General features: G+C 41.5%; 1 protein-coding gene and 1 pseudogene across 4 annotated transcripts in view; one reads left to right on the top strand and one right to left on the bottom strand.

The window, feature by feature from the left end:
• Positions 1–216: 216 nt before the first annotated feature.
• Positions 217–25,780, top strand: part of LOC133754363 (zinc finger protein 260-like) — a 65,339-nt gene continuing 39,775 nt past the window's right edge. For all 4 annotated transcript variants that reach the window (XR_009865225.1, XM_062184850.1, XM_062184848.1 and 1 more), the window contains exon 1: positions 217–425. The gene's annotated coding sequence lies outside the window, so the exon portion shown is untranslated. The remainder of the gene's footprint in view (positions 426–25,780) is intronic.
• On the bottom strand, positions 19,887–21,846 carry LOC133754362 (vasculin-like protein 1; annotated as a pseudogene).

Below are 25,780 nucleotides of genomic sequence, written 5' to 3'. Positions count from 1 at the left end.
GGAGGGATGTAAACAAAAGCAGATGCCCTGTTCTCCTGTCTGTCTCCATCTGCTGCAGACAGAAGCCCTTGGGGAGGCCCATCTGGTCTGTTTGGGAAAGCCCCGGCCTGGACTCCATTTCCCAGAGTGCTAGGTGAGCTGACGTACTACGTGCTCCGAGTGCGCATGCTCCAAGTTTGGGCGCCCGGAAGTGCGTTCGGCGCGCTGAGTCAGCTCTACATGGCCGCGCTGCTGCTTCTGCGGCGTTCGCTGCGTCTCGTGCCGGCAGTCACCAACCGGGCAGTTTGAGCGCACAAAGCCCCAGCCTGCCACCCGCTGCGTCTGTGCTTCAGCTTCTGCCGCCTGTGGGTCCCACGTGCCGGGGCCTTTTCCTGCCCCCACACGCCGCTTCACTCCACGTGTGACCTGCTCCGGGGCTTTGCACGGCAAGTATGGAGGGAATGTGTTTGCGGGGCAGGGGTTTGGTGTGAGGTGGCTGGCGGCTCCCAGACCGGGCTCCCTGGTTTCTTAGCGATCCTGGCAGCTTTTCCTGGCAAGGCTGGGGCTGGGGCCCTGGCTGCCCTGTCTCCCACTGCCGCTTCCCAGCCCCCAGCGCCCAGCCCGTCCGGCCGGCTACTTTGCTCCAATTTTCCTGAATGTGCTTTATTTAGTGGTTACAAGAGAAGGCACCGGTGGGGGAAATTGCACAAGCAGGGCCGGCGAGAGGACAGCGAAGGAAGGCAGACATTCCAGTTCTCTACATTTAAATAAGCTCAGTTCCCACTTAGGGTGGGTCGCTGAATGCCTTCAGGCTGAGCCTCTGGCTGTGTCCCCGGGGTGCTTCTGGCGGGGCGGGGCTTGGAAGCCTAAAGCCTGGAGCCTGGGGCAGCAGGGGGCTGGGGAAGGAGGGTCAGGCTAGGATCTACTCCAGGGACCCCATCCTGCTTCTTATTGATTGGCCCTGTGGGGTCCCTGGCGAATGCATCTGGCAGCTGTGGTCCTGTGTGTTTGGCTTTTTCCCGATGGGAGCAGCGTGAAGGGCGTGCAGTAGCTTTGTGGATTGATCCCTCTTCCTTAAGTTAACAGACTTTTTTCAGTCTGGAGTTTGAGGCCATGGAAGCATAGTTGATGATTTATTTGGCTGCTTTATGATTTCTGTCTTCAGCCTTTCTTTGTTCTCCTGTTAGCAAGGATGTCAACTGTTATCTGCCACTGATCCCTTTGCAAAATCAGAAGTGAACTGAAGTTAATGCAGATCTGTGTGTGTCAATAACGTGGAGTTAGTTTAATCTGGATTTGCATAAAGTGGAGAACTATAAAAAGCATACATGCAAAAAAATAACTCTGCCCCGTTCTTTACAGTCACCTTGCCAAGCTATCTTAAGTCCATATAGTTTTAATTAAGAGGGCCTTGTTGGCCGGCGCCACAGCTCAATAGGCTAATCCTCCGCCTAGCGGCGCCGGCACACCGGGTTGTAGTCCATGTCGGGGCGCCGGATTCTGTCCCGGTTGCCCCTCTTCCAGGCCAGCTCTCTGCTGTGGCCCGGGAGTGCAGTGGAGGATGGCCCAAGTACTTGGGTCCTGCACCCCATGGGAGACCAGGAGAAGCACCTGGCTCCTGCCATCAGATCAGCGTGGTGCGCCGGCTGCTGCGCGCCGGCCGCGGTGGCCATTGGAGGGCGAACCAACGGCAAAGGAAGACCTTTCTCTCTGTCTCTCTCACTGTGCACTCTGCCTGTCAAAAAAAAAAAAAAAAAAAAAGAGGGCCTTGTCTTACTTTGGGTTCTGTGTTTAAGCCCATGACACTTTTGACATGGGAGGATACTAGTTCCACATTTTCATAATCACTGTGTTCTCTGGAAATATCCATGGAAGTCACTAATGTGAGGAGGCTAAGAAGAGGAAAAACAAAAGTGTCCCTTTCCCCCCAGAGATTGCCCACATAATGGAGTAGAAGATGTGGCCTTGAAAACTATTGCTGACTGACTTTTAGTGTAATGGAGTTTTCACATAAATAATTTTGAGTGATTCAAATGTTCTATTAGAATGGTGTTGTCACCAGATTACTAATTTATGAAACTCATTTAGAATAATGCAGCCATCTGGGAAGTAAAACTAGAAAGTGACTCGTAAGTAGAGCCTCAAACACTGTTTGGGACTCCCATGTGGGTGGCAGGGACCCAAGTTTTGGGCTATCTTCTGCCTTTCCCAGGCATATTAGTAGGGAACTCTATTGGAAGTGGAGCAGCTGAGGCTTGAACTGGTGCTCATATGAGATGTTGGCATTGTGGGAGGTAGCTTAACACATTGCATTACAATACTAGCCCATCAATAGACATTTTGGGTGGAATCAGTGGCTATGAAAATGCACAACCTAAAGTTACAAGGGAAGTGGAAAGAAGTTTCTTCTAACTGCAGTTGGTTCCAGGGGCCTTTATTGCACATCAGCTCTGACGGGGCCAGTAAGTGAAGAGTAAGAAGTCAGAACCTTAGTTTTACTCTAAATCAGGGATGGGGAACATCCAGCCTGTGGGCCATTTAGGGTCCATGAAATCATTTGTTCTGGACCTGCCAAGGCAACTGCATGTTAGATTGGATAATCACTCTACAGCATGCTAATTTTTAATTCAGTAATTTTGTATAGTCCATGAATGATGTTATAAATCTCCAAATGGCCTTGGCAGAAAAAACATTCCCACCCCTGCAAAATGTTAATGGCAAATCCAAGGCAACTTACAAATCTGTTTAAGAGTGAATGAATAGCTATAATTACCAATCCTGTGAAAGACAGACACTTCTAGACAACACATTCCAGACATCGGTTATGTTTCTACACACTGCCAGAGATGCCAGGCATGTTGTTGACATGGCTTTATTCCTTCTTAGAAAACAGAAGTGGGAATCCTGTGTGATGAGATAGGCATGTGCATAAAAAATAATGTTGCTGTCATTAGCTCATATAGAATATGTTTCTGGAAACAGTGTTAGGTTGCATATGGAGATGCATGTTTGTGCATGCAGTGTGCATGAGGTATCCATGTATACAATTTATACCAACTCGTACGTACAGATGTTCTTTTCTGTATGCACATTATGTAGAAAGAAGAGACAATGCACATGTGAAGAAATTGCATAGCTCAAAACTGTTCTTTGTATGTGTATGAGGCCTGCCATGAGTGGTGCTGCTTTAAAATATAGATTCCTCCACCTACTCTATTGGGTGACTTGGCTTTGCAAAGTTCATTTGCCATGAAATATTATATTTGAAGGTTTTATAAGTCTGTTTCTTTGCTTAACTTGGGTGCATTTCACCCAGAATGTGTACAGACCCAAGTCAGCTATGTATAGACAACAAGAAGCTGTCTGACTTTTCTGAGTGACCATGGAGTGTTGCTGCTGCCGAGTGGTTCTTAAAGCCTGTGGTGGCTCTTGGCTGAGCATCTGTAAGCCAGAAAGATGGAGTCTGTACCACGTGGAGTTTCCATATTTTTCTCTGGACTTTCTTCCCCCTCTTTCTCTTTGCTGTTTCTGCTGGTCTGCAAAGGGGATGATTCCCCAGCAATAGTCATTGCCTTGATCTAACATGCTACTTGGCCTGCCTTCTTAGGAAGACTATTTATTGTGTGACAGTGGGCATTGAAAGAGACTGATTGGTCACCTTCAAGGTGGACAACTTGTCATGCGTTCATTCCAACCCTTTGGCAGTGGAGTGAATGACACTACATTAGCAAATGTAGGTTTCTAAGGAATTTGATGGAGGAAAGGGGCTGAAGACACTCATCCATCCCTCATTTCATTGCTTTTCTTGTTATACTTCTCTAGTCTTGGGATCATTTTCAGGTTTTTCCATTAATTCACATCCAGTAGACTGCATGTGATTCTATTTTCCTAACTCTCAGCCCTTGTCGACATCAGGCTATTCTTCAGAGAAGGGCAAAGTGTTTTCAGTCACCATGAAGCATTTTAAGTAGTTGTGTTTTCCTTGTGACTGCAGGACTAACAAGCTGACTTCTCTTGGGACCTAACAGGTTTGCTGTGTGCTTATCCTGGGGCTCACATTTAGCACCTGAAACTGTTTGCCTGTGTGACTGCTTCATATTTCACATTCTTTGTTGTGGAAAAGCTTTTCTCATGTTCTCAGTGCCTGGTTGGGCTACCTCTTCCCATAGTGGAAACTTAAGGACATTTTTTTGGCACTTGGAGACTCAGATTGCTGAGTGTAGTGATCTTCTGCACACATTTAATCATAAAATGTGTTTTAAAATATTTGGTCTGAGGGTAAGCAAGGCAGCTTTCCTGGATCCTGGTGAGAGCTGATGAACTGATGGTGTTTTCCAACCCACATTATGTTCTGAGACTTACTTCATTTTATTTTCTTAAGAAAACTATATCTGAGCTTTGCTCTCCCCCTTCTGAAATTCTTGTGCTTCCATCATGTTTATAACCACAGACATGAGTACACTTTTTTCCTTCTCTTTATGATGCTGAGATGAGCAATGGAGACGATTCAGCTCTCTCCCCTGTCAGCACAGGCTGACTCCTTGAATTAGGCACTGGGATAACTTGGCTGCACCAAAAAGCTTCTGCTTACACTCAGCATAATTTTTCACTAAAAGGCATCCTAAAATCAACCTGCCTTGAAAACCTCTCCTCTGTTATTTTGAAATATGCTGTGAGTGTGTCTTTTATGTCAATGTCTGTAAGCTGGAGACTTCCCACTTGGAGCAGAAGGCTGCTGAGGGACAGCACAACTGTAGCCTGGCTCTGTTGTTTGGATGTGGCTTCTTTTTCACCCCCCCCCCTTTTTTTTAGTACGTTTTAAAATTTTTACTTTAAATTTGTACTTTAAAGGCAGATTTACAGAGAAAGACAGAAGGCTGAGGATCTTGCATCTGCTGCTTCACTCCTCAAATGGCCACAGTGAACAGGGCTGGGCACGTTAATAGCCTGGATCCTAGGACTCCATCCATGTCTTTTATGTGATGCATGATCCATGGATGGCCCTAAAAGTGGTTTTTTAAAAAAGCTTATTTATTTGAAAGGCAGAATTGAAGAGAGGGAAAGACACTCTCCTCCACACACACACACTCAGAGAGAGAGAGAGAGAGATCAATCTTCTTCCATCCACTGGTTCACTTCTTCAGTGACCACAGTACTAAGTGCTGAGGATTCATTCAAGTTTCCCTTGAAGGAGCAGGGATACAAGTACTTGGGCTATTCTCTGGTGCTTTTCCAGGCTCATGACTAGGGAGCTGGATTAGAAGTAGGGTAACTAGGACATGAACCACAGCCCATGTTGAATCCAGTGTCACAGGCAGTGGCTTTACCTAAGATTCCACAATGCTGGCCCCACATATGCTGGCAACATATTTAAGGGATATTAGAAGGCCTGTGTATTGCCATTAGATGGCATTCAGCCCTGTCTTTCTGAGCCATTTTGAAATAAGTAACATTTCTGCAGCAGTCCTGTAGACTGCTCCAAAGGGAGTGGCTTCAGGGCCATGTGGGGCAGTGATGCAGAAAGGAGGTGAGGGGAAGGCCAGAAGGGAGATCGGGAAGTATTCAAAAGCACAGATAAGACATAGGTCATTTGTGCAGATTACCAAAATTAAACTTCTATCTTTTAGGCTTTTAGTTTTTTTTTTTTTTTTTTTTTAATTTAGAGTTAATTTCTAAAATAGTTTGATATAGTTGACTCACTTTTCAATATTCTTACATTGCTATTTCTATAAGCAGTAGAGAACTGGTGTAATTAAATGTGAAAAGACAATCCTAAATAAACAGCATGCAACAGAATTTTGTAGGGAAAGGGTTGAATATGGCTGTGTGTGTGTCCTTTGCTAGGAGCAGAAGTTTGATGATTGCATCTGAGGTCATTGAAATCAGTTTTATGGAAACACTGACCACTTTCACTGCTGCAGTTACTCCTGACTCACACTCCACATTCCTGTGCAAATAGTCCACCTGTGAGCACAGTCAAAGGGGGTGCAGACCTGGAATAATGCACATGTGCCCTTTGCTTAAACTAGCGGATTGATAGCCTGGAGTTCTTTATTTCAGTTTTCATTTTGTGTGTGTGTGTGTAGAGTGAAATACAGCAATTTGGGTTAAGTGTATAAGAGAAGTTGCTTGTAAAAAGAGGTTCCTTGGGGATGCATAACTCTCTATGAATGGGACTGAAATAATCACCTTTGATTGTCCCTTCTTGAGGTAGTTCCTGATGGTCATTGCTCAGAGAAATAATATTTATAGTCCAGTTATGAGTAGTCCATGTATGTTTTACAGACAAAGTGTTAACAAATATGTTTTCCAAAGCCTTTAAAATAAAAGAAGGGAACTTTACAACAAAAGAGAAGGTTGGCATGGTCTGCTATCTTGGGCTAAAATCTGTGCCTTTATTACCCCCTTAGCACTCTGGCTAACTCCTGTTTTGTGCATCTCTTTGTGGTGGTTCTTTTTAGGCCACTCCTGTGTCCAGATTCCTGAATGGGTGACACAATCTTTGGCCAGGATGCTGGTCTGTTCCCTCAGCCTAAATGTGAGTTGGCTAGTTTTTGTACCCACTCCAGGGTCAAGGGGGCCCAGAACTGCCCATGACTGGCGTTGCCTCCTTGCTCACTCCAGAGATGGACTCTGCACAGGTCCCAAGTGGCTTTGCTTGGGCCTCTTTCCTTGGTCTCCCTAGTGACCAGGCTGATTCTTAGGTAGGCAGGAAACCTGTTGATTCACATCAGCCTTTGGAACAATGTCTTCTCATCTGTGATGAGATCTCAAAACCATTCAAGAAGGGGTGTTATTTTATACTAAGATGTATCTATATAAAAGTAGGTATCACTGAGGACTGTGTGTCTTCAGGATCAGTTGAACTCACCCAGGCCTGGATGGAGTTCCAGAGTCCTGGCTTCAGGCTGGTGCATTCCCGGCTGTTGTGCGCATTTGGGATGTACCAGCAACGGAAATCTCTCTCCTTCTCCCTCTCCTTCTCTCCCTGCCTATCAAATGAAATGAAAAAATAAATGGATAAAATTGGGGGGAAAATGTTGTTCTTTGTGTCCTAAGGGGGAAAAATTACATTTACTGTATGTAGAACTCATTTTACAGTTTGCAAATATTCATAAATCTCAACTTAAAGGCTGCTTGACCACTTCTGTCTGGGCTGGCTACTTTAGCTCCCATTCTGGGATCCATCTCCTTCCATCATCTGTAGTTCAATGTGAGTGCTCATAAACCACAAAAATGCCTCCCAACTTTTCATTCTTGTGTTCTTTATACATAGCTTGGCCATAATCTCACTTTCTTTAGCAGCATGCTAATTCCTAAGATGTGTCATGGGCAAGGAGACAGTGAGGTCATTGATTTTTCTCCAAGTGTTCCCCGTCACAGGTTTATTTTATGAAGTTGATTCTGGGTAGTTGGTAGACCTTGGCTGGATCTGAAGTTGGGATGCAGAGGTTGCTGTTAGAGAAATAGGGCTGTCACTGGCCCTTCCACTGTGCCCCAACCTGCAACTGATGCCTGCCTTGGGATTCTGTTTTTAGAGTGCTGGGATGAGGCAGTAGTGACACAGTAAAAGACAAAAAAAACTTTTAATTTTTAAACAGTTTTATTTTTATTAATATAAAGAGAACAGATTCCATATTTTTCATGGATACAATTCTAAGAACATAACCATACTTCCTTACCTATTTCCCCCTTCTTCCTTTCTGTTTTTAAGGATTTACAAAGTTGGCTTTTATTCTTAACCTAATGTTTACAATCTCAACTCTAGCCTTCCTGTCCATTTGTTCCTTCTTTCAATCTAGTACTTTAGATGTTTAGATTTTTCCTTTCTTTCCTCTGTATTTTTGATTACTCCCAGTTCCACAGAAGGAATAATGAATAATTATCATGAACTATTGATTCAAATACAGGAATACTATCTAGTATGCAATATGGAAAAAAAAGATTCAATTTTTTAAACGATTTATTTATTTATTTGAAAGAGTTACACAGAGAGAGGAGGAGAGGCAGAGAGAAAGAGATAGGTCTTCCATCTGATGATTCACTCCCCAGTTGGTTGCAATGGCCAGAGATGTGCTGATCTGAAGCTAGGAACCTGGAGCTTTTAGATCTCCCACATGGGTGCAGGGGCCCAACCACTTAGGCCATCTTTCATTGTTTTCCCAGGCCATAGCAGAGAGCTGGATCGGTTGTGGAGCAGCTGGGACTCCAAACAGTGCCCACAGGGGTTGCTGGCACTGCAGTCACAGAACTATGTCACAGAACTGACCCACGCATTGATTTTTTTGTTTTGTTTTGTTTTTGGACAGGCAGAGTTAGTGAGAGAGAGAGACAGAGAGAAAGGTCTTCCTTCCACTGGTTCATCCCCCAAATGACCGGTGCACTGTGCTGATCTGAAGCCAGAGCCAGGTGCTTCCCCCTGGTCTCCCACACAGGTGCAGGGCCCAAGCACTTGGGCCATCCTCCACTGCCTTCCCAGGGTGGAAGAGGAGCAACCAGGACAGAACCGGTGCCCCAACCAGGACTAGAACCTGGTGTGCCAGCGCCGCAGGCTGAGGATTAGCCTACTGAGCCACAGCACCGGCCCCTGCATTGATTTTTAAGTTACTTGTAATTTCTTTTTCTTTTTTAAAAGTTTATTTGTTTATTTGAAAGGCAGAGTTACAGAAAAGGAGAGGCAGAGGCAGAGGCAGAAAGAGATCTTTCCTCTGGTCATTCACTGCCCCAAATGACCACAATGATCAGGCAGGCCTAAACTGATGCCAGGAGCTAGGATTACATCCACGTCTCCCATATGGAAAGAGGGACCCGAGCACCTAGGCCATCCTCTGCTTCTTTCTGAGGCTCATTAGCCAGGACTGGATTAGAAGTGAAGTAGGCACCCATATGGAATCCAGCACTGCAGGTGGCAGCTTTACTTGCTAAGCCACAGTGTCAGCTCCAGATTCCATTTTAACAAAAGACAATACAGAATTCTTCTAGATGACTTTTCCCCATGGCTACACCAATAGGAATTCATTTCTTGTTATAATGTGACCCTGATGAATTATTTCCATGTTCTCTGATTAACATTCTCTGTTGGTTGAGGAGGCTGGCAGGTTGGGAGACCAGGGAAAGAGTACCTATTTTGTGTTTACTTGTGCTGAGCTTCAGGGAGGCTATTCAGGAAGTTTGTGAGCAGGAAAACTGAGGTTGGAGGTGTGAAACAAGGCAGCATAGAGGGTAAATATAGAGGAAATAAGCGCAAGGCCACATTCAGAGAGAAGTTTGGTAAGAAAGCCAAGTGTGATCTGAGAGCTAAAAAGCAGGAAGGGAAATTTGAAGATAGAGATCAGAAGAAATGGGAAATTGGAAGCATCTGAAGGAATTCTGACCCTGATCACACAGACTTGTTGAAGGTGTGGGGACACAGGCTCTTGCATTCATATTGGTAGGAATGTAATGCAGTAGAGTCTCTTTGGAGGATAATTTGGGAGATCTCTCTACAAAATACTTGAAATGCAAATGTCCCTTAGTATGATTCAGTTGTAGAAACTCACCTTACATAAATTTGGTCAAATGCATAAAGACTGTAAGTTGTTTGTAATACTGTTCATGATGGGATTAAAACAGAAACAACCTAAATGTATATTGATTGGGAATTGATAAACCCATACAACCCAATGTTAAATATGTAATTGTTCTGAAAAATGATTTAAAGACAGATTGCTTATGTAATACAAGGTACAGAAAAAATGCCCCCTTCTAAAGAAAAAAAGACACATGGGTATATATCTCATTTTAAATTTTATTTACTGGCCGGTGCTGTGGCTCACTTGGCTAATCCTCCGCCTGTGGTGCCAGCACCCCAGGTTCTATCCCAGTTGGCGCATCAGTACTAGTCCAAGTTGCTCCTCTTCCAGTCCAGCTCTCTGCTGTGGCCCAGGAAGGCAGTGGAGAATGGCCCAAGTGCTTGGGCACTGCACCCACATGAGAGACCAGGAGGAAGCACCTGGCTCTTGGCTTCAGATTGGCGCAGTGTGTCGACTGTAGCTGCCATTTGGTGGGGGGGGTGAACCAACGGAAAAGGAAGACCTTTCTCTCTGTCTCTCTCTCCCTCATTGTTTAACTCTGCCTGTGAAAAAATATTATTTAATTATTTTCATTTTATTCATAAAGCAGAGAGACAGGCTGGAAGAGATTTCTGCCTGCTAGTTCACTCCCCAAATGAATGCAATTGTTGGGACTTGGACAGGCCAAGCCAGGAGCCAGGAGCTTTAACTGGGTCTTCCACATGGGTACAGTAACCAAGGATTTCAGCCATCTTTCACTGCTTTGCCAGGCACATTAGCAGGGAGTTGGATCAGAAGTGGAACAGCCAGACACAAACCAGTGCCCATAAGGAATGCCAGCATCAAAGAAGGTATTTTGCCACAATACCAGCTCCCTAAATATGTCTATTACGAATGCACTTCAAAAGGATCATGGAAAATGGAGCTAAAAGATGACATTATTTTGGTGTGAATATTGAAATTCATTCTTTTTTATAACACATAGTACATAAATGTTTTTAAAACCTTCCAAAATTTATTACAGCAAGACAGACTTTTTAATGACACTATAAAGTACCCTTGTTTACATGTGTATAGATGTCTCCGAAGATAATATAGGATACTTTTAAGAGAAATATGTTCTGGGGGGCTGGCGCTCTGGTGCAGCATGTTAAAGCCCTGGTCTGAAGTGCCGGCATCCCAAAAGGGCACCAGTTCTAGTCCCAGCTGCTCCTCTTCCAATCCAGCTCTCTGCTGTGGCCTGGGAAAGCCGTGGAGGATGGCTCAAGTCCTTGGGCCCTGTACCCACATGGGAGACACGGAAGAAGCTCCTGTCTCCTGGCTTCAGATTGGTGCAGCTCTGGTCATTGCGGTCAATTGGGGAGTAAACCAGCAAATGGAAGACTTCTCTCTCTCTCTCTGCCTCTCTTTGTGTAACTCTGACTTTCAGGTAAATAAATCTTTAAAAAAAAAAAAAAAAAGAGTAATGTGTTCTGGGAAATATAGTATAGAAAGAAGGGGTAATGTTTTTATTTTAGGCTCTTCTGCAGTATTTAATAGCTAGTATGTGCATTATTGCTAAACATGTATTTTTTTATGATAGAGAGAGGGAGAGAGAAATCTCCAATTATTGGTTTATTCCCCCAAATGGTTGTGACATCTAGGGTAGCCCAGGATGAAGCCAGGGACAAGAAACCCTATCTGGGTCTCCAACATAGGTTGTGGGGATCCAAGCACTTGGGCCATCTTCTGCTGCCTTCTCAGGTGCATTATCAGGAAGCTGGGTTACCAGGAAGCTGGAACAGAAGAGTAGCCAAGACTGATATCAGGCTTTCTGTTATGGGATGCTGGCGTTGCAAGCAACAGCTTAACCTGCAGAATCACCATTCTGCCCTCATACATCATTTTTATAATGTCTTCCTTTAGATCCATTAACATCTCTTAAATTGTCAGGTGTCCTGTAATTGGGTGTATGTATATTTATTATAGTTACATCTTCCTGTTGAATTGACCCCTTAATCTTAGTGCCCTTTTTTTCCCCTTTTAATGGTTTTTGTGATAAAGTCTATTTTGTCTGAAATTAGGGTGATTACACTTACTCATTTTTGGTTTCCATAAGCATGTATACCTTTTCCATCCTTTCACTTTCTGACTGTGGGTTTCTTGGTGAGATGTGTTTCTTGTAGGCAGCAAATAGATGGATCTTGTTTTTTAATCCATTTGGTCTGTCTGCCTCTTTTGGAGAGTAGAGACCACTTATATTCAAGGGTACTATTGATAAGTGATGACTTAGCCCTGCAATTTTTCATAAATATTTCCATTGTTTCCTTTGGATTTCCCTTACAATTTTACCAGGAGAGTTTCTGCCTGTACATTCTTTCACAATGATGACCATTATTTCACTAAAATGTCATCCATTTTGTCATTCCACACCTTCAGGAACTCCTAAGACCCATATCTTTGGTCATTTAATATTATTCCATAAATTGCCATCCTGTTTTTTAATCTCTCTCTCTCTCTCTCTCCCTCCCTTCCTTCCTTCCTTCCTTCCTTCCTCTCTCTCTGTCTCTCTCTTTCTCTTTCTCTTTCTATCCATCTTTCTTTTCTTTTTTTTTTTTTTTTTGGGGGGGGGGGTTGTTGAATGCCCAGTCAGCCTAAGCCCTGGAGCCAGTGATGTCCTTGGAGTCTTGGGGCACCTCACAGTCTTACATGGGTGTGCAATCCCCTGTCAGTCCTACCAACCAGACTCAGATGCCTCCTCTCAGCTAGTTGCTGGGCTTGTGGATACAAGCTGTTGCAGTTTTCTTCTTAACTCCTCCCTGAGATTGCACTCTTTATACTTTTCTTAAACTTTCTTCCCCTAGACTAGAGCACTAAGCTCCCTACCTATTCTGCCATCTTGGAATCTCATGGTATTATCTTTAGATTTTTAACTCACCATGAGTTGACTTTTCTATAATGTAAGAGGTGTGGGAGTATATTTTCAGCCTTCAGTATATGGTTAGTCACTTTCTTTACTACTTGCTAAAGAAATTCTTCTTTTTCCAAGCATTTTGGTTCCTTTGTTAAAGATGAGTTGCCTTTGGAAATGTGGGTTTATTTCTGCGCTGTCTATTCTGTATTCTGTTACACTGAACTATGTGTCTTTTTTTTTTTTTTTTTTTTTGGCAGGCAGAGTTAGACAGTGAGAGAGAGAGACAGAGAGAAAGGTATTCCTTCTGTTGGTTCACGCCCCAAATGGCTATCACGGCCAGTGTGCTGCGCTGATCCAAAGCCAAGAGCCAGGTGCTTCTTCCTGGTCTCCTATGCGGGTGCAGGGCTCAAGCACTTGGGCCATCCTCCACTTCCTTCCCAGGCCACAGCAGAGAGCTGGACTGGAAGAGGAACAACCAGGACAGAATCCAGCACCCCAACTGGGACTAGAACCTGGGTGCTGGTCCCACAGGCAGAGGATTATCTTAGTGAGCTGTGGTACCGGCCTATGTGTTTTTATGCCAGTGCTTTCATGTTTCTGTAATATGTCTTGAAATCAGATACTGTAATTCCTTCAGATTTATTATGTTTTTAAAGATTGCTTGGACCATTTGAGGGTTTTCTTGTTTCAAATGAATTTTTAGTTTGCTTTTAGAGCTAAAAAGCAGGAAGGAAAATTTGAAGAATTTATTTTCTTTTTAAGAAGATTTATTTATTTCAAAGGCAGAGTGACAGAGAGATATAGTAAATGAGTTCTTGAATCTGCTAGTACACTTCCCAAATAGCAACCATTGCTGGGGTTGAGCCAGGTCAAATCCAGCATCTGGAGCTCCACCTAGGTTTCTCACATTGTTGGCAGGGATCCAGGAAGTTGGGTCATCTTTTGCTGCTTTTCCAAGCACATTAACAGGGTGTCGGATCAAAAGTATAGCTGTCAAGACTTGAACACTTGTTCTGATATGGGATACTGGCATTGCAAGTGGCAGCTTAACACATTGTGTCAAAGTGTTAAGCCCTCTATGAAGGATTTCATTGATGCTTTGATGATAATTGCATCAAATGTGTACATTATATTGGACAGTATAAAAATTTCAAAGATACAGTTTTTTCAGTATTGGAATGTGAGACATCTTTCCAATTGTTACATATTTAATTTCTTTCATCATTGCTTTGTGATTTTGTTGTAGGAGGCTTTCAAATCCTTAGTTGAATTGATTGTAAGATATTTTATGTTCTTGTCACAATTGTAAATATATTCTTATAATTTTTCCCAATGAGTTCCCTGTTATGTACAAAAGTCCTACTGATTTTGTTTTTATATTGTATTGCCAATTTTACTGAATTCATTTATCAGTTCCAGTTCTCCATTTTCCTAATAGACCTATGTTACCTACAACCAGAAATATAAATTTGAATTCTTATTTTCCTGTTTGAATAGGTACTGTTCTTCTCTGATTTCATTCATTTGAATCATTTCCTATTTTTGTTAGTCTAGCCAGAGAATTATTTTTTCTTTTCAAAGAATCAGCTCTTCATTTTCATCAGTTTTAATATGCTTAAGATTCTTCCTTGTTTACTTCTGCTGTGATAATTATTATTCACTTTTCTCTACTGCCCTTCGATTTGACTCATTCTTGTTTTTTTCTGGGTCTTAGAGAAGGATAATAGTTGCTTATCTGGTTTCTTTCTTGGGTTTCTAGAAGTTTTAGCCATTTGAAGTTGTAGTTTGTAGTTTCTACATTTTAGTTTCTACATTTCTCTGATAATTAGACCTATATGACTGCAGGACATGGTGGAAGCAATGAGGACGTATTGATTTACTAATAAACTACCACAGAGGATATGATTTAAGTCATGGAAAATTACTTCTCAGTGCTGTGGAGGTTGCAAATGTAAGATCAAATTCACAAGAGGCTTGATTTTTCCATATGCCATGTTCCCGATGGGCTTCACACATATGATGCTGTGTATGATGTTGCATTAGTTGTTAGCACTTCAAGGTATGAGTTTTTATGGAGGCACATTTCAGTTCATGACCATAAAAGGGCCCTATGTTTTACTTCATAGACAGCCATCTCTGGAGGGGACAGAAAATTTGAAGTGGGTGTTAGGATTTCTCATAATATTACTTTCAATACTATCTCATCAAAAGTTGTACTTGCATGTACATATACAAACACAAAAATACTTGTATACATGAACACATACTACAGAGGAAATGCCTGATGGCTGTGTACAGGTAGCATCAATACAATAATCCATAAGATTATCTTATTGGCAGACATTAAAAAGCAAATTAGAAGGAATGACAACAAAATCTACAGTTCCATAATATATACATATATATATATATGTATAATATTCAGTGTTTATAGTTGTTAAAGAATAAATAATAACATGTGGGACATAAAACCTAAATCTATCTTACATTGTTACACACTAGTCTACGTGAAGGATGTCTCCCTAAAACCTTTTCCTAGGCCAATGCTGTGAGCTAAGTTAAGCCTCCACCTGTAGCACTGGTGTCACATGGGCGCCAATTCATGTCCCTGCCATTGCACTTCTGATCCAGCTCTTTGCTAATGGTCTGGGAAAGAAGTGGAATATGGCCAAAGTGCCTGGGCTCCTGCATCCATGTGGGAGACCCAGAGGAACCTCCTAGCTCCTGGCTTCAGATCAGCCCACCTCCAGCTGTTGTGGCCATTTGGGGAGTGAATCAGTGGGTAGAAGACCTCTGTTCTCTGTCTCTTCATCTCTGTGTCTGTAACTCTGCCTCTCCAATTAATAAATAAATCTTTAAAAAGCAAAAGAGAAAACCTTTCACATCTTATAATTTCTGGCACGAAAAATTTACACAGGACTACAGTACACATAGGAAAGATACATTCTGAAAATCATAAATCTAGTTCATTGTAGCAGAAATTTTAACAAATACTTTTGATTTTCTCAACATTGTATTCTAAATTAATGACATAGTTAGTCATTGTGGGTTTTTCAGCTCTTTGGCAGCCACTCATACTACTTAACAGCTTTTCTAAATTTATCACTATGCATGTTTTTTAACACATGCATTGGATTTTACCAGTTTAGTGAACATTACAGGATTTTTAAAAATTACATTTTAATGATACATGTAGTCAACATCTTCATAGTCTCCAAAACAACTAAATAATAACATGAATCAGTTTTAAGACTGACATTTGATTGTCATTAGCTAATTCAGCTATTTTGTCATTAGTATACTGTAATTACAAACATAATTAATAATTAGCTAAGCATGTAAGTATTAAAATTGAATGATTCATAGAATGTAGGCATGCCAGTGAGTAACAGTAGGGACACTTGTTAGTAAAATTTGTGAGAATTACTTAAAATCTAAACAATAAGCTAGTAAAGTCCCAAAGATGTATAAGAAGCAAAGAAATACCACAGAAAATGTAAGATTCAATAAGAATAAGAGACTTGGTGCTCTCTGAACACAGGTCTGCTTATTTCTCCCGTATCCTGACACAGTGAAATGGAAACACCAGGACCCCTCTCCTGTCTGCTGCCCATTTGGGGGCAATCTATCCTCATTTGCTCTCTCTCCAGTTATCTGTTGCCAATAATATGCTCTGGGTGAATGTGGCTGAGAGGTAGGGTCTTGTCCTATCTGAATTATGGAATCTCTTTGTTTGGTAAGATAACACATAGATCCCATCTTCCATTACATGTCATATTCAAAATAAGCATATCTACAGAAACATCACATTTTTAGTAACTTTAGACTGGAAGACATGGGGATAGGGAAGATTCTCTCTCTCTCTCTCTCTCTCTCTCTCTCTCTCTCTCTCTCTCTCTCTCTCTTTCAAATAAGTAATTTTATTTAGAAAAATAAATATACCCCAGTCTCCAACATGTCTCTAAAGCTCCCACCTACTTGATCCCTTGATTCCCAGATTGTGTTCTTCAGGGTGTGCTTTCACAGAAAACTGGAATTGTATCTGGAGTGGAGTTGGCACTCAAATCTGTGCATTGTGGAATGTGAGTGTCCATAGCAGCATCTTAAAAACTTGGTCAAATGCCCACTTTCAAATTTGCTTCAGGATGGACAACAATGTTCTGTTGTTGAGAGTGGTGATATTTACACATAAGTAAAATCCATGTAAAATATGGCTTCCCTTTCCTAGGATACATTGCATCTTTTATGGAAAATCTGAATATTAATTCATGAGAAATTAATAGAGTAGTAGAAGGTGGTTCTAAAAGAATGACTCTGGATGGCCTTGTTAGGAATGGTGACATAAAATGTATCTGTCTTTTTAAAGAATGTAATTATAAAATAAGTAAATATAAAACTAAGTATGGTCAGACATGAGTGAAGACTAATACTTTTAATAGTGATGAATCAGAAAAATCTGATTTCAGGTTTTCTTTTTCTAGTATGAAGTTTATTTTTTATGTCTTCTTCTATTTCTTTAATGTTTTGCAATTTTCATTGTAGAGATCTTTCACCTGGTTGCTTAAATTTATTCCAAGATATTTGATTTTCTTTGGAGCTATTGTGAATGGTACTGATCTTATAAGTTCTTTCTCATGCATGGCGTTGTGTATGTATTGAATTTCTGTGTTAGTTTTATATCCTGCCACTTCACCACTATTTTGAGTTTCAAAAGTCTTCTTTAAATGTTTGGTAGAATTCAGCAGTGAAGCCATCTGGCCCTGGGCTTTTCTTTGTTAGGAGGGTCTTTATTACTAATTCAGTCTCTATCTTGGTTACTGGTCCATTTAGATTTTCTATATCTTCATGACTAATTTTGGTAGATTGTATTTTTCTAGGACTCTACCCATTTCCTCTAGGTTTCCTAGTTTGTTGGCATATACTCTTTGTAATAATTTCTCATGATTCTGTTTATAACTGTTGTTAAATTTACTCTTTCATCTCTGATTTTATTGATTTGGTTCTTTTTTTGTTAGTTGCACCATGATGTATCAATTTTATTTGTTTTTAAAAAATCAACTTCTCAGCCGGCGCCGCGGCTCACTAGGCTAATCCTCCGCCTTGCGGCGCCGGCACACCGGGTTCTAGTCCCGGTCGGGGCACCTATCCTGTCCCGGTTGCCCCTCTTCCAGGCCAGCTCTCTGCTGTGGCTAGGGAGTGCAGTGGAGGATGGCCCAAGTCCTTGGGTCCTGCACCCCATGGGAGACCAGAAGAAGCACCTGGCTCCTGCCATCGGAACAGTGCGGTGCGCCGGCCGCAGCGCGCTACCGCGGCGGCCATTGGAGGGTGAACCAACGGCAAAAGGAAGACCTTTCTCTCTGTCTCTCTCTCTCACTGTCCACTCTGCCTGTCAAAAAAAAAAAAAAAATCAACTTCTCATTTCACTGATTTTTTGTGTTCTTTTATTGGTTTTGATTTTGTTTATTCTTTTTAAATTTATGCATGTATTCTAATAGTCTCTTTGTGGAGCCTTTTGGTTTCCCTATATATAAGGCTATGTTATCTGCAAACAGGGAAAATTTTAGTTTCTCCATTCTAATTTGTGTTTCTTTGATTTCCTTTATGTTTTTTATTTTTGCTCTGGTTAAAACTTTCACAGTTGTATTGAATAGCAGTGGTGAGAGTGAGCAACTTCATCTGGTTCCAGTTTTCAGTGGAGATGCTTCCAATTTTTCTCATTAAATATGATACTGTTGAAGATTTGCCGTATATGGCCTTGATTTTGTTAAGGAATGTTCTTTCTACACCCAATATGTTTACAGTTTTTATAATGAAAGAATTTTGTGTTTTATAAAATGCTTTTTATGCCTCTATTGAAATCATTATATGGTTTTCATTCAGTTTGTTAATGTGATGTATCACATTTATTGTTTTGCTTATATTGAGCTATATTCCCTCATACCAGTGATAAGTCCTTCTTGGTCTGTGTGAATGATCTTTCTTATGTGTTGCTGGATTCAATAAGCAAGAACTTTGAAGAGGATTTTTGCATCTGTGTTCATCAGTGGTATTGTTCTTTATTTATCTTTCTGTATTGTATATTTTTTTTCTAATTTGGGAATGGAGGTAATACAGGTCTCATCAAGGAGACCTGAAGTCAGGAGACTGGAGCTTCTTTCATGTCTCTCACAGGGGTTCAGTGGCCCAAGCATTTGGCCCATTCTATGCTGCCTTCCTAAACACATTAGCAGTGAGCTGAATCAGTTTGAAGCATTAATGTTATGATACTATCCTTGTAGTTCAAGGATATAGAACCCATCTGGTACAAAGTCCCTTTTGTGGGTGGGCCTTGAGAACTAGTGGACTTCGCCTATGTTCCAGGTAATTTAAAAGGCATGTGAGCCCCTAGAATGAAGAAGACACAGAGAGCACTAAGGATAGCACCTATAGAATTTATTTGGATTGGTTTTAGTACCTTTCATTGGAGAGGGTTCCATAAAAGTAGGGCTAATTTGTAGTATTAGTGACAATTAAGTTTTGAAATGAGGCATTCATTGCACCAGAACCCAAGAAGCATTGTAAGATATTAGCCTTGTATGTTCTTCACAAGTGTGTCAAATAGTCTTCTTCAGCAAGCATGTATCTTGTGCTCCTAATAAAAGTTGGGTGCAGTTAAATTCTTTGCAAAAATTGAGTCTGATGCCAAACTCAATGAGGTGCCCATGTATACCCTAGAAGAAATGTCTTTTCAAGGTGAAAGCAAACTGAGCCTGAGGGGCTTTTGGGAAAGTGAACAAAACACAATTGCCATGCTTGTAATAGCCAAGACATGTCATTTATTTATTGAGAGGCATCAGGTATGTTAATATTAGATATAAGGCATTGTAGACATAATGGATGCCATATAACATTAAGATTTTAGTCACCTACCATGAGGTGCCATATATTTTTTTCCAGATTTAAGTGGTAAATTAGTTTGCCAAATCGTGAATTTTGGAAGAAAAACCTTATTTTTTCTTTTTTCCAAACTGATGCAAAATATTCCAAGTAAGTTATTTTATGCAGTAGTTTTCCCCCTCAACAGACCTGTGATAACCACATCTTTTAAATCTGTAAATAATGTTATCAAAATAATCCTAATCTTTGAAATCTCACAAAAATTTATATTTTACAATCCACCCTGTATATCAAGGCTGCAAGAATAACACATTTCCTATATCCAAATATTTTACAGCTGTACCCAAAAAGAAAAACAAAAAACCACATATGCTTGGTTAAGGGCTAAAGTTACCCAAGCAGCCAAAAATAAAATAAAATATCCAAATTATTAGCATTAATTTAATACAATTATAACTTCAATAGTTACTTTGTCATTGACAATGATTGCTTGAGCACAGGGTTGCATGCCCCAGGGCTGGTAGTAGAAGCTGTTGCTGCAGACCAGTGTCTCCTCTACATCTCTGCACTGCCAGCTCCCACCGTGTACACTGGGTGTATGTACACATATACTTTAAAAATCTTTCCTCCACACAAACTTCTTTCTATTAAGCAGATAACATGGAAGAACAATGACAAAAGCTAAACAAGCCAATCGCTTTCTCTTTGGGTTACAATTATTTCCCTTGTGCATGAAGAAGTCAATGAAAACATAAGGAAAGGAAAAGAACGATTTCTCTCGTACACTCCCTAAACACACAGGCCGAGTTTGCTGGGTCAGAAATGACTGTGAGCATTTTTATGTCTACTTCCAGGCATCATCATCTGATGTTTCACTGCTACTGGTTTCTGTGTCTGAGTCCTCCTCAAACTCTGCTTTACCAGTGCTTCTCCAGGGGAGAACAGGCCGGAACTGCGGCTCTGCAAGAAGCCATTTTTCCTGAAGCCATTTCTTCTCAGCTGCTCTGTCTTCCTGTGGAACTCTTTGAGCTCATCTTCTGTGAGGGGAAGGCAATTCTCATCATTTTCAGGGTATTCCTGCCATCCCATTGCTTTCAGTAACCTGTGCTCTGCTTCCAGGGAATGTGAGAGGACCTCTCCTTCTTCCACTACAGGGAGAGAAAGACCATTCTGATGACAGCCTTCCTCTCCATTTTCCTTTGGTTCAGGTGTGCTGTTGTCCTCCAAATCCTCAGGTTTGTCACAGTCTCTGCTCTCTGAGAAGTCTCCATTTCGGTCATCCTTCAGAGTCTTCAGGAACTCACTCTTCCTGTCAGTGGTTCGGCGGCTCAACTTGGTCAGATGAGAGGATCTGATCTCAATTGGAGGGGTGGTGCTGGAGGGACTCTCTTTGGGAGAGTTTAGAACTGCAGCACCAGCCAGTGCCACTGGCTTAGTAACAGAGATTGGACTGGTAAAAGCAGACTCCCGGCTAGAGGAAAGGGATCCTGATTTGTGTTCCAATCTGTTAGCTTTCCATGCATTGGGCTTGGAAGGAGGTGGTGCATGCTTAGCAACCAAGTTCTTATAGACACTTGGAGTGATGGTTGATGCTTTGTTCCCACTTGCATGCTGAGATCCTGGTGAGGTGAATGCAGCAGAGAAGGCAGCAGCAGGATCCTTTTGGGAAATTTTTTTGATGACTAACATCTTGGAAAGTTGCTTGGCACTAGGTGGGTTTTCCCACAATCCAGAAAGGGTCCCAATAGGTCTGCATGGCTGATTCTGTGTGCCAGCTTCTGGATTCAACGAAGGAAAATCTTCCTCTTCAAATTGTAGTTTTTCCACCTTGTCTTCTTTCTTTTCTTCCCTAATCTCTGTTGGAGGCTTTTCCTGAAAGGCACAGCCTTTCCGGATATGCAAGCTGCTATTCCAGTGTCTGGTTTCCTGCTCCACCTCCACTCCGCTGGCTCACACCATCGTGCTGACCTCGCGAAGAGCCATGCCAACCAGATGTGTTCCCTGTGATTCCAGCATATGCTCCTTTAGAGACACCAGAGTCCACAGAATCATGGTGGAACAGGGAGGGCTGGTGCCAGGAATCTGTAGTTCATAGGGGTCCATTGTTAAAAAAACCATCAGAGGAATTGTGTCAATGGCAGCTTACTCCAAATCTACCTTCTCCTCAGGGAAGATGTTCTCTGTGTTTTTCAAAGGTGGCTGTAGGTGACTTAGCTGACTGTGGTGTTGAGAAATTTGGCCAAGCAGGAACAAAGTCATGCTGCGCCATTTAGGTCCAGAGTCTCTTTTTAGCAAGGTGAGGCATCCAACCTCATGGCCAGGATCCCAGAGTGTAACCTCTGTGGTCCTGTTCTTGAACTCCTTGAGTCTGCCAGCTGGATCTCCCACGAGATTTTCTTGTGAAAAGGGTGCTTAAGTAGCCTGGCCAGCAGCATGCCTTGTGATGAAGCACAGAAAATGCCAGGCTCCGCGTGGATCTCTCTCAGTCCCTTCAATTGTTCATCTTAAACTATCTAGTTTCTGACACGTTTCCAAATGGGGGGAAGGGGGAAGAGGAAGGAGGAAGGGGGCCATAAAAAGTATTTGCTACATTTAAAAAAGGGGGGAAGGGGAAAGAGCTATGTCTACATTCACCTCATTCAACTTCCTTGAGTAATGGCACTATGATGTTGCTTAAATGGGTAATACATGGGCATTTGAACAGTGAGTGCAAACACTGTTCATAACAAGGTCATAGCTAGAGAGACAGGTAAGCTCATATGTGGGCAAACACTGTCATTAAGGTGATAAATGAAAAATAAAATATTAAAGCACTATAAAAGATCTTCTGAGTAGTCAACTCCAGTGGCAAAATATCCACATGACAAAGCCCTTAAAACATAAATCTCATTATTCTCACACAACTACTAAAAAGTGTGCAGATATATATTTATACTTGTCTTAACCTTCAAAATCTAAGGATAGGAGAAATTTTGTTTATAAAGTTTTAAAAAAATCAGGAACTTGATATACTTTTCCCTCTAAGGAATAGCAGCTTTCAAGGCAAATTTCTTGGTATAAAGCTCCTAAATGTATATTCTATTTCTTTGTTCTTCATAAATTCAGAGCAAAATTCAAATAAGTAAAAAGAGAGGAGTAAAGGATAGACAAGGAGAAAGACAGTTCCAAAATGAGGTTTGCTTCTCTTCTGGTTTCTTTATTTTACTTGCTCTGCTCCTTCCCCTAAACTGTATCCAGCTCCTGGAAGGTGATTCAAAGAATCTTCAATGCTTCAGTAGAGAAATCACTTATTATTTTGGATCCATTTCAGTCATTAAAAAGGCCACACAAATTCACCACTCGGGCAGTGGCAGGGCTACAACAGGGATGAGACGTGGCGTCTGAAGACAGGGGCCCCAGCCTCTCGACCTGCCAGAGGTGACTAGCCCACAACCATAACAAAGCTCTTCCCAAAATGGCTGCCCGGCCCACAAGGCTCAGGAGGGGTAGAGCGGCTGGAGGAGGAGGAGCAACGACCAGCCTGGGTCCCCCTCCCCAACCAACCCCCGGAATAAAAACCTTCTTATTAATTAAGTCTAATGTAGTACTTTTTCCCCAGAAAACTTTTATTTAAGGAATACAAATTTTATATATTTAATAATTAGAACTTTAGGATCATGTTGATTCTTCCCACTGTACCCACCATCCCACCCACTCTCCCACTGCTCCTCCTCCTCCCTCTCCTCTTCCAAGTCTGATTTTTTTTTGGGGGGGGGGGCCGGCAGAGTGGACAGTGAGAGACAAAGAGAAATGTCTTCCTTTTCTGTTGGTTCACCCCCGAATGACTGCTGCAGCCGGCGCACCACACTGATCCACAGCCAGGAGCCAGGTGCTTCTCCTGGTCTCTCATGCAGGTGCAGAGCCCAAGGACCTGGGCCATCCTCCACTGCACTCCCCAGCCACAGCAGAGAGCTGGACTGGAAGAGGAGCAACCGGGACAGAATTCAGTGCCCTGACTGGGACTAGAACCTGGGGTGCTGGCACCACAGGTGGAGGATTAGCCTATTGAGCCACGGCGCCAGCCACTAATATCTATTTTTAAATTAACTTCATACACATAATATAAGAGCTCAAAATATAGTATGGAAAAAATTAATTGTTCCTAAGTAGTTGAGAAAAGGGCTTTTCAAATTCACTACTTCTCAAAGTGTCACTTTGTCTTCTATAGATTACAATTTTGGTGCTCTATTTGTTATCAAAGGTCAGGCAGAACGTATGGTATTTGACCTTTTGGGACTGGCTTATTTCACTCAGTATGATTTCCAGCTTCCTCCATTTGCTACAAATGACTAAGTTTTTTTGTTTATTTTGTTTTGTTTTTTGTTTTTTAACTCTGTGTAGTACTCCATAGTGTCAATATTCCATAACTTCTTTATCCAGTCTTCATTTGAATGACACTTGGGTTGCTTCTATGTCTTACTTATTGTTAATTCAGCTAGCTTCAATAAACATGGGAATACAGATAACTCTTTTATATGCTGATTTCATTTCCTTTGAGTAAATTCCCAGAAATAGAATGCTTCTGTCATATGATTGGTCTATATTCAGATTTCTGAGGTATCTCCAAACTGTCATCCATAGTGGCTTTACCAGTTTACATTCCCACCCAAAGTGAATTAGGGTACCTTTTTTCCCACATCCTTGTCAGCATTTGTTTGTTGCTTTCTGTATGAAAGCCATTGTAATGGAGATGAGATGAAACCTCCTTGTGGTTTTTATTTGCATTTCCCTGGCAGCTAATGATTCTGGGCATTTTTTCATGGTCTCTTGGTCATTTGGATTTCCTCTTTTGAAAAATGCCAATTTGGGTGCTGACACTGTGGCAGAGTGGGTAAGGCTGCTGCCTGCAGTGCTTGCATCCCATATGGGCACCAGTTTGAATCCCGATTGCTACACTTCCAATCCAGCTCTCTGCTATGGCCTGGAAAATAGTAGAAGATGGCCCAAGTCCGTGGGTCCCTGCACCCATGTGGGTGGGAGACCTGGAAGAATCTACTGGCTTCTGGATTTGGATCTGCAAAGCTCTGGCTGTTTTAGCCATCTGGGGAATGAACCAATGAATGGAAATCCTCTCTCTCTCTCTCTGCCTCTCTTGAACTCTTTCAAATAAAATAATATAATAATTTTTTTTTTTTCAAAAAAGAGAAAGATGCCTGCTTAAGTCCTTACCTCATTTCTTAACTGGATTGTTTGTTTTGTTGTTGTTAAGTTTCTTGATCTCTTTATATATTCTGGTAATTAATCCTTTATCAGTTTCATAGTTTGCAAATAATATTTCTCATTCTGTTGGTTGCCTCTTCACTTTGCTGAGTAGAAATGTTTCCCATGCCAATGTTTTGCAGGGTTTCCCCAATGTTATGTGATTATTTGATGGTATCCAGTCATAGATTTACATCCATTTTGGGTGGATTTTTAATGTAATAAAATTTAATACCTGAAGACATTGAGTTTCCATTTATCAGGCCATTTAGGTAATTTATTTTGGGAATCTATGAATTCCTATTTTCTCTAGACAAGTTCTGACTTAAGAGCTATATTTTATTACTCTCTCCTTTAAACTATCTCTTCCAGCTGTCAGATTGTTTTACTACACTTAACTATTAAAAATTAGGCAATACTATAGTTAAAGTGAGATATACCAAGTAAACTATTTTTCTTCTGATGCACATTTTAGAACTTATGAAAAATTTATATTGAGTACCCTGTTTAAATTCAGTAGGATCCTAGGGTAAGACTATTGTATACACTACTGATTATACCTTTGAAACTTTGTGAATAAGTGCATGCAGAACCAGAGAAAGTTGATGTATATTTCATGCTGTCAAGAATAAGAATCAGCATCTTTGTTATCTTTTTTAATTATACCATTTAAAAATAAATTTTAGATTTCCAAATACATCAAATTATACACTTTTTAGAAATATATACATATATACAAGTGTAGTTTATACCTTTTTCATTTTTCTGATTTATCTAGACTTTTAAAAAGATTTATTGGGGCCAGTGCTGTGGTGCTGCAGTTAAAGCCTCCACCTGTGGTGGCAGCATCCCATATGGGTAGTGATTCATGTCCCAGCTCATCATTTCCAATCCAGCTCCATGGTAAAGTGTCTGGGAAAATAGGTCCCAAGTCCTTTAGCTTATTCACCCATGTAGGAGATGCAGAAGAAACCCCTGGCTGCGGGCTTCAGATTGTCCCAGCTCCACATGGCAGCTATATGGGCTGTGAACAAGCACATGAATGATCCTTATTTCTCTCTCTCTCTTGAAATCTGCCATTCAAATAAGTAACTTTTAAAGAATATTTATGTAATTGAAATAAATAGTTATGAGATCTTCCATCCATTGATTCTCTCCCCAAAATAGCTACTATGGCCAGAGGTGGGCCAGGCTGAATCTAAGAGGTGTGTCTGGGTCTGCCGTGTGGGTGGCAGAGGTGCAC

The sequence above is a fragment of the Lepus europaeus genome (assembly GCF_033115175.1).
Source record: "Lepus europaeus isolate LE1 chromosome 23 unlocalized genomic scaffold, mLepTim1.pri SUPER_23_unloc_1, whole genome shotgun sequence".
In the NCBI taxonomy this organism is placed as follows: domain Eukaryota; kingdom Metazoa; phylum Chordata; class Mammalia; order Lagomorpha; family Leporidae; genus Lepus; species Lepus europaeus.
This window is presented reverse-complemented; position numbering and strand designations above follow the sequence as displayed.